The sequence below is a fragment of the Bactrocera latifrons genome, unplaced genomic scaffold (assembly GCF_001853355.1).
Source record: "Bactrocera latifrons isolate USDA-ARS-PBARC rearing strain unplaced genomic scaffold, ASM185335v1 scaffold_91, whole genome shotgun sequence".
Taxonomy (NCBI): domain Eukaryota; kingdom Metazoa; phylum Arthropoda; class Insecta; order Diptera; family Tephritidae; genus Bactrocera; species Bactrocera latifrons.
Window position 1 is genome coordinate 1,028,344 of NW_017537612.1, and position 6,637 is coordinate 1,034,980.

General features: G+C 31.1%; 1 protein-coding gene across 8 annotated transcripts in view; it reads right to left on the bottom strand.

The window, feature by feature from the left end:
* LOC108977579 overlaps positions 1-5,680 on the bottom strand; it is a 22,609-nt gene extending 16,929 nt beyond the window's left edge. For 5 of the 8 annotated variants that reach the window (XM_018947319.1, XM_018947318.1, XM_018947312.1 and 2 more), the window contains exon 1: positions 5,282-5,680. The gene's annotated coding sequence lies outside the window, so the exon portion shown is untranslated. Of the gene's footprint in view, positions 1-1,350; positions 1,475-5,281 lie in introns of those variants that run through there. The other 3 variants (XM_018947313.1, XM_018947316.1, XM_018947317.1) reach the window with 1 other exon arrangement.
* Positions 5,681-6,637: the final 957 nt, after the last annotated feature.

Here is a 6,637-nt window from a genome sequence, read left to right on the forward strand (position 1 = left end):
TAATTTAATTCTTTTTAATTGCCATTTCCCCTCCAACATTGTATTTACTATAAAATAGCAATTTATAAATATTAACTTCTTTAAACTTGTTTTCTAAACTGTTTAGGATAATATTGATATATGCCGCTCAACATCTCGCAAAGACATACATAATTATATAAAATTATTTCACGCGGTCAAAAGATCTTATACTCGTACAATATAAGCTTCTATTCTTTACCCAAATCCAATGAAAGAGCAAACACAAATTTCTAACCGAATTTTTAAACACTTTCTTCGACAACGGTACAATGAGAGAAATTACTTATGTATATCTGTTTGTGGCACATCATTTGACTCGTCATTTGTGTTTTGTTATTTGGTTATTCTATGGCCTATTGACGGCAGTCACAGTTATTCGTCACACTTATTTACATTTGTTTACTGCCATCGGTTGCATACACAAAACTAGGTGCTCATTGATTAACGATTTCCAGCATGGAATCAACCAAAATTTCTATAACAATTCTGTGCACACGTACATATATACACAAACTTACACGCGTCTTGTTCACAGCTACTAATTAGCATAAGGCGGTTTTTGCCTTTTTATCGAATTCCTAAGCATTAAAAGCGTAAAAGTTAAATTTTGGAAAAGCGCTGGCTGTTCAAATTTCAGGGAAGAGACCTACTTTTGCATTGGACAACAACAAGAGCGAACACATTGATTGCTTCAGTAAAGTCATTAGCGTAGAAGAAACACAGCGCAGAAAAGACAGTGACCCGCCACCGTTGACCAATGATTGCTACTGCTATTAAGCTTTTTCCAAGCCGGAAGGCTTGATGAGTTCAGCGTGCAGCGAGAAAAATAATTTCAAACGTACACAAATGCCGGCAATTATTTAGAACTCCTCCACTATGAAATATATATTTTTAATTTGAGAATTTGTGACTTTTGTTGAGAACTTTCAAAATTTGTACGTATGTATGTTCATGTCACTCTTCTATTAAATTATAATTTTCTTATTTTTGTGTCTACAATGTTCGAGTCGTTTGTCATAATTTCATTCAAAAAGGCACAGATCTTTCTGTTGTTATAATTCCCGCAGCCGTTATGTGTTCTAAAATGAGTGGCTGTTTTTTGCCTTTTTAAAAATAGAAATTTGCAATTTTTAACATATTTAATTATATGTGTATGTAATTGAAATATGTGTGTCACGGTTTAGTTAAAATAAAGAACACAATGATAACTGAAAATATGCTAAAACTAAACGTACAATGCCCTGCACTTACTTCTTCAATGGCATCAAGCTTTTTAGAATGCACACTAAGTAGTCTATTGTCTCACTATATAAGTATATACATATTTACCTTAATAAAGCTTCAACAAAAATCCAAAATTACTCTTTGACATCTGTTTGAAATAATTACAAAATCTAAGTAGCGCTCCTGCTACCTTCATGCCAGTTGGGCGCCCGGTATATTTATTAATTCCCTATAAAAAAGCACTCAAGTATAATTTGCAAACTCATCTTAGGAACATATAACTGAAATTTATTTCTTCTAAGATAATGTCTTACTTTACTTACAGTTGCGCAGTAAAAATCTTGGCATTTAGAAAGCCAATGTACTCGTAAAAGCCACTGCATTAGCTCTGTATAATAATAAACTATTCATTTGAGCTATTTTTGCCTATTATTTTATACTTTGATTGGTCAAATAAACATTTTAAAGTAAAAGTTTCCAACAGCATATTATTTTTAATGAAATTACTTATTTGCATGATTCACAACACGAAATTAATACGGATGAAAATTTCTTACAGGAGATTAGGAAATGTATGAGCGGCGTTTAAAATGGCGGCGGAAACTGGAAAACAAAATAGAACGGCACGGAGTTGCCAGAACGTGCATAATATTAAACTTAAATAATATTCAAGTATGTGGTTTTGTCCCAAATAATTTTTTTAAATAAGTTTCAAGCCTTATAATAACAAAAATAAAAACCAAAAAAATTTGTTTGAACCATAAAATTCGATGTGTTTATTTTCGTAGCTTTTAATTAAACTCGTCATGCTGTCAGCTTCTGAACTATTTGGCAGCATTATTTTTAGTCCTCTGTATGCTCCTGTCCTGTATCTGGCGCCATCTGTTTTACACGAACGCGAATTTGTAATGACAGCAAGGGGGTGTTCTTGAAATTTAGAATATTAAAAATGTGAGCTAGTACCAAAAGATACTACAATTTATTAATGGTTTAATCAAAGATCATACGTTTTGTTAGCTTATATTGTCATAGAAGAACTGATTGGATGTTTGTTTAACTGATATAAAATATAAATGAATCTATAACTATTTTTAAAAATACCGACTGGAATTCGAATGAAATTGTTTCAAAAAATTTTCATATTACATGCCTTTTTTGGAAAGATAATTGCTGTTCATTGAAGAAATGTCGATGTTTTATTTAAAATTTGTGTTTTTATTTTATATAATAAATTGACTGTTTTTAAATTGTCACCAAATTTGATTATATAGCAGTTCATATAGGGAATACCACAATTGATAATTTGTCATTGCAAATGCAACTCTATGCATTTGAGCAGTTTCCGCGCTCCTTTTAGTTGTCTTTTAGAAGTGCCAAGTGCGTTAGTTATATACGGTGATAAAAAGTGAAAATTTGATTTTTAGCAATAATAATCTCGAAAATTACATTTTCAAACGCAAATAGAAAGCAATGTTCGTTTTAAACAAAAATATATATGTACATATGTATGTGCAAAGCTTTTGTTTTAATAAATCAAATGCTTAAGGAGCTCTTAATATACATGTAGATGCGCTACGCAGGCGAAAAGACTAATTTATGTATGTGAGTGCTATTGGATAGTCAAGTGTTGTTTAAAGACGTTTCTATAACAATTTTCGCACCATCATATGGATTTGTATATAACATATGGTAAAACGTTAGTCTTATTAATGATCAATAAAAAATACTAAATTAAATTCTTCTACTTCAGGCATTGGCCATCGAAGTCACCTGACCAAATCGCAGTTTTTTCACTAACACATAGCCAACGTTTGAAATGGCGGCGGAAATAGGATAACGCAAAACAAAAACTAAAGTTGCCGGTACGCAATAAAATTTGACAGTTTTACTTTTACTTTTACTTTTCAAACTTTTAATCGGTCTGGCCTCACTTAGCTGTTATTGCACCTTGGACGTATCCTGAATAGTTATTGCGCCATCTGGTAGTCGGATACGAGTTAACAATAATATTATTAGTGTTTCAATAATCCATCTAACCGTGAATTCCGTACCGAACAATGTGTCAATGCAAATGCAACTCTATGCATTTCGTTAGCTTCTTCCGCATTTTTAATTGACGCGCATACATTTCCTATTCGCTTTTGAAACATTGCTGAAAATTTGTACTTTTAGTATTATTATCAATATAAAAAGGTGTATTGTGGCAAAAAATAGTTAAAGTTTGTGTTCAAAGTGAGATGAAGTATATGCAACGTTTGTGTTGTACATAATCAAGTGGTAAAGGAGCTCTTAATATACAAGTATGTAGACGTGTGTAATCTGCGCAACCAAAGCAGAAGAGTTGTGTTGTGCTGTGCGTAAAAGTGCTCGGTTTTATATTTTGTGTGTTTCCTAAATAATTGCTGCCTCTTTATAAAAAATAAGTGAGTTTTCTTAAAAATATGTAAAGTCTACACAAGTAATTGTGCCGAAGGTTTTGATCATAGAAGTCACCTGTGATGTCAAGTATTTTTCATTCGCCAATAAGAAGCGATTGCAAGCCATTTGAAATGGCGGCGGAAATAGGATAAAGCAATTGAAGAAATAGCGTTGCCAGTAGAATGCAGAAATGTCAAGCAGTTTATAGATAGTGGAAATCTTTAGGATAGGAAATCGCGAAGTAGAGTTCTTTAGTAAATGATGCGAATGATTAAAATTAATAAATAATTTTTTTTTTTTTTACAGCATAAATATATACAAATCTGTATACATCTGTTTGCTATAGAATATTAATGAATATACAAAGTCTTATGCTAATAATAATTTTCGTTCGAAAATCTCATACAAATTAAAAAAAAAAAAAAAAATTTGTAAAAAGTAGTTTCGTTTTTGAAAAGTTTGTGATGTGGTTTATTAGACATATGGTTTTATTACTTATTTTATCATTTATCTCCACAAGTTTTGAATTCGGTAATGTTTAATGTTAAAATACTTTTTAGAGCATATTTAAAATATTTATTTTCCAGCAAACAATCACAAATTATTTTTTATTTACCATGCTGCGTGTAGTAGTAATACATAATATTTGTATGTAAATACTAAATCTTAATAATTAATTTTTAATCATTCTTCAAGTAATAAACTTACAATTTTTCATTGCAAATATGAATCTATGCTTCTGACAAATTTCCGCCACCAATTCAATTGCCGTATAAATGCTTCCGATTCGCTTGTTATGTTAGGAAAAAATAGTGTTAATACAAAATGTCAAATGAAATAAAGTGTTTCATGTCAAATGGTGATGCAGCATATGCTTTCTAATGTAAATATGTATGCGCCCACATATGTATAAGCTTGTTTTTTAATCTGTGTTCTAAATGTTTGTGCTGTGTGCTGGAAAGTTTGTGTGAAGAAGTGTTTAGTTTTATATTTACAGGTTTATTAAAAAACTGCGGCTTTATCGGTAGAGTTTCATCGTTTTGATCACAGGTGAGTCTTTTTAAAGAAATCTTTTTAATTTATGCTTAAAAATATTTTTAATAAAGTGTCACCATGAGAATGAATTCATTAGTAGTGCAGCTTTGCTGTTTTACTTGCCTTCAAAATATTATTATTATACCACGATTAATATGTTTTATAGTTTTATATGGCAGAAAAGAGTTTTAGGTACTCGATTCCAGCACTTTTGGTGAATGCAATATATTAATATTTTTTGGAAGAGAAATTTCTTTCTTGTTTCCTCTTACTTTGTGTCATAAATTTGCGCAAACAAATAAACAAAATTTACAATTTAGAATAAACTATTTTAGTCCTTATACGCTATGTAGAAAGGCGAAGTTATGGAGGGTTTTTTCACATTTTTGGTAATTGTTTATCATGAACAAAGAGTGTCAATTAAGTTCTGGAGACAACTTTGCATACTTTCATATACGCTATTTATGTGGAGTAACGGAATAGTAAAAAAATTATATATTTTAAAAATGAGTAGACGATGTGCGATTGTGTCAATTTTTAAAGAGGATTGGTCGCAAAAAATTAAAATAAATATTACACTTACTATTTTTTAGGAATTTTAAGAAAAGCTGTATTCAATATCCCAACTCAATTCCTTGGTATGATAACTGACATTTTAACCAATTCCAATATGATTACAAAACTCATATATTTATCTCATCAAATTCCACAATTTTTAATAATTCTTGCATGCAGCATCAATTTTTATTTGAATTTGATATTTTCAATAAAAAAAAAAATATAAACACTTTAACAAAGGCAACAACTTTTTTTTTTTAATTTCTTTCAACAAAGACCGAACTCCAAAGTAATTCAAATTTACACCGCGCACTGTGTTGATTTGCGTTACTTGCCGGTAGTAAAATTTTAATTTAAACAATTCTTCCGTAAAACACAACCGATCACGATACAGGTCCAGCGCAGACTGAATGTTATGACCACAGCTTGTGCGACTTTCTTGCGCACCAAAGCAGTTATGCAGAAGAATTGCTCGGCTAGGTCCCAATGCCAGTTCCAGCAGCAACAAAAGGCAAACAAAACAAAAACAAGTGCCTAAAAGGTGTAGGCTAGACTGTGGCAGTGGCAGCGGAGTGTTGGGGAAGCAATGGCAAGATAATGTGCTGCTGTTGTGCGGTGGCACTTGCCACAGTGCGGTTTTTGTTTGCGTTTTTAGAGTTTCGACCAACAACTATTCCAATTGATGCAGAGAGTTAAAAGCAACAAGAACAATAAAAAGAGATAAAAAAGATAAACAAATTTATAAAATAATTAAGAAAATTGCTTAAGCAGAGAAGAGAGAGCATATAATAAGATGGTATATACCTTCATATGTATGTGGGTTTAACTCAGTTACTGCCATAATTATACTAATTTCCAGTGCAATTGTTGCAGGTTGCATTGTTGTTGCTGTTGATTATGCTTATCAATGTGTATGCTTATATTGATCAGATTTTAACTTTTAAGCTCATATTTTATTCGCATTTCTCATTCATTAAGCTTTGAATCTGTCTTCAATCTTTCAGAAAATTCTTTGCAATAAAGAGAAACGAACGACAAAATAATTAAGAATATTATCAGACATGTTCTGGATTTCGACTCGTTTAAAAGAGTTTTCCAATTAAGCCTAGTAGGACTAGCTATTGTATTTGATAACTCTATAAACTATACTACATGTTGCTTAAAGTACATCGTGACAAAAATATTCTATCTTTTACAGGGAGCGTTACAACGTTAAACTCTAAGTGCGTTAGAATTCTCGCATCCCGCAGAGATAATCTTGAAAAAAAAAAAAACAGATCCGAAGATTGGCCTAACAAAGCCAATATTTTATAAATTATCAATATATATTTTTTCCATTCTTTCTTTCTTTCATTTTCTTTTTCCTTTCATTTCTTTTTTC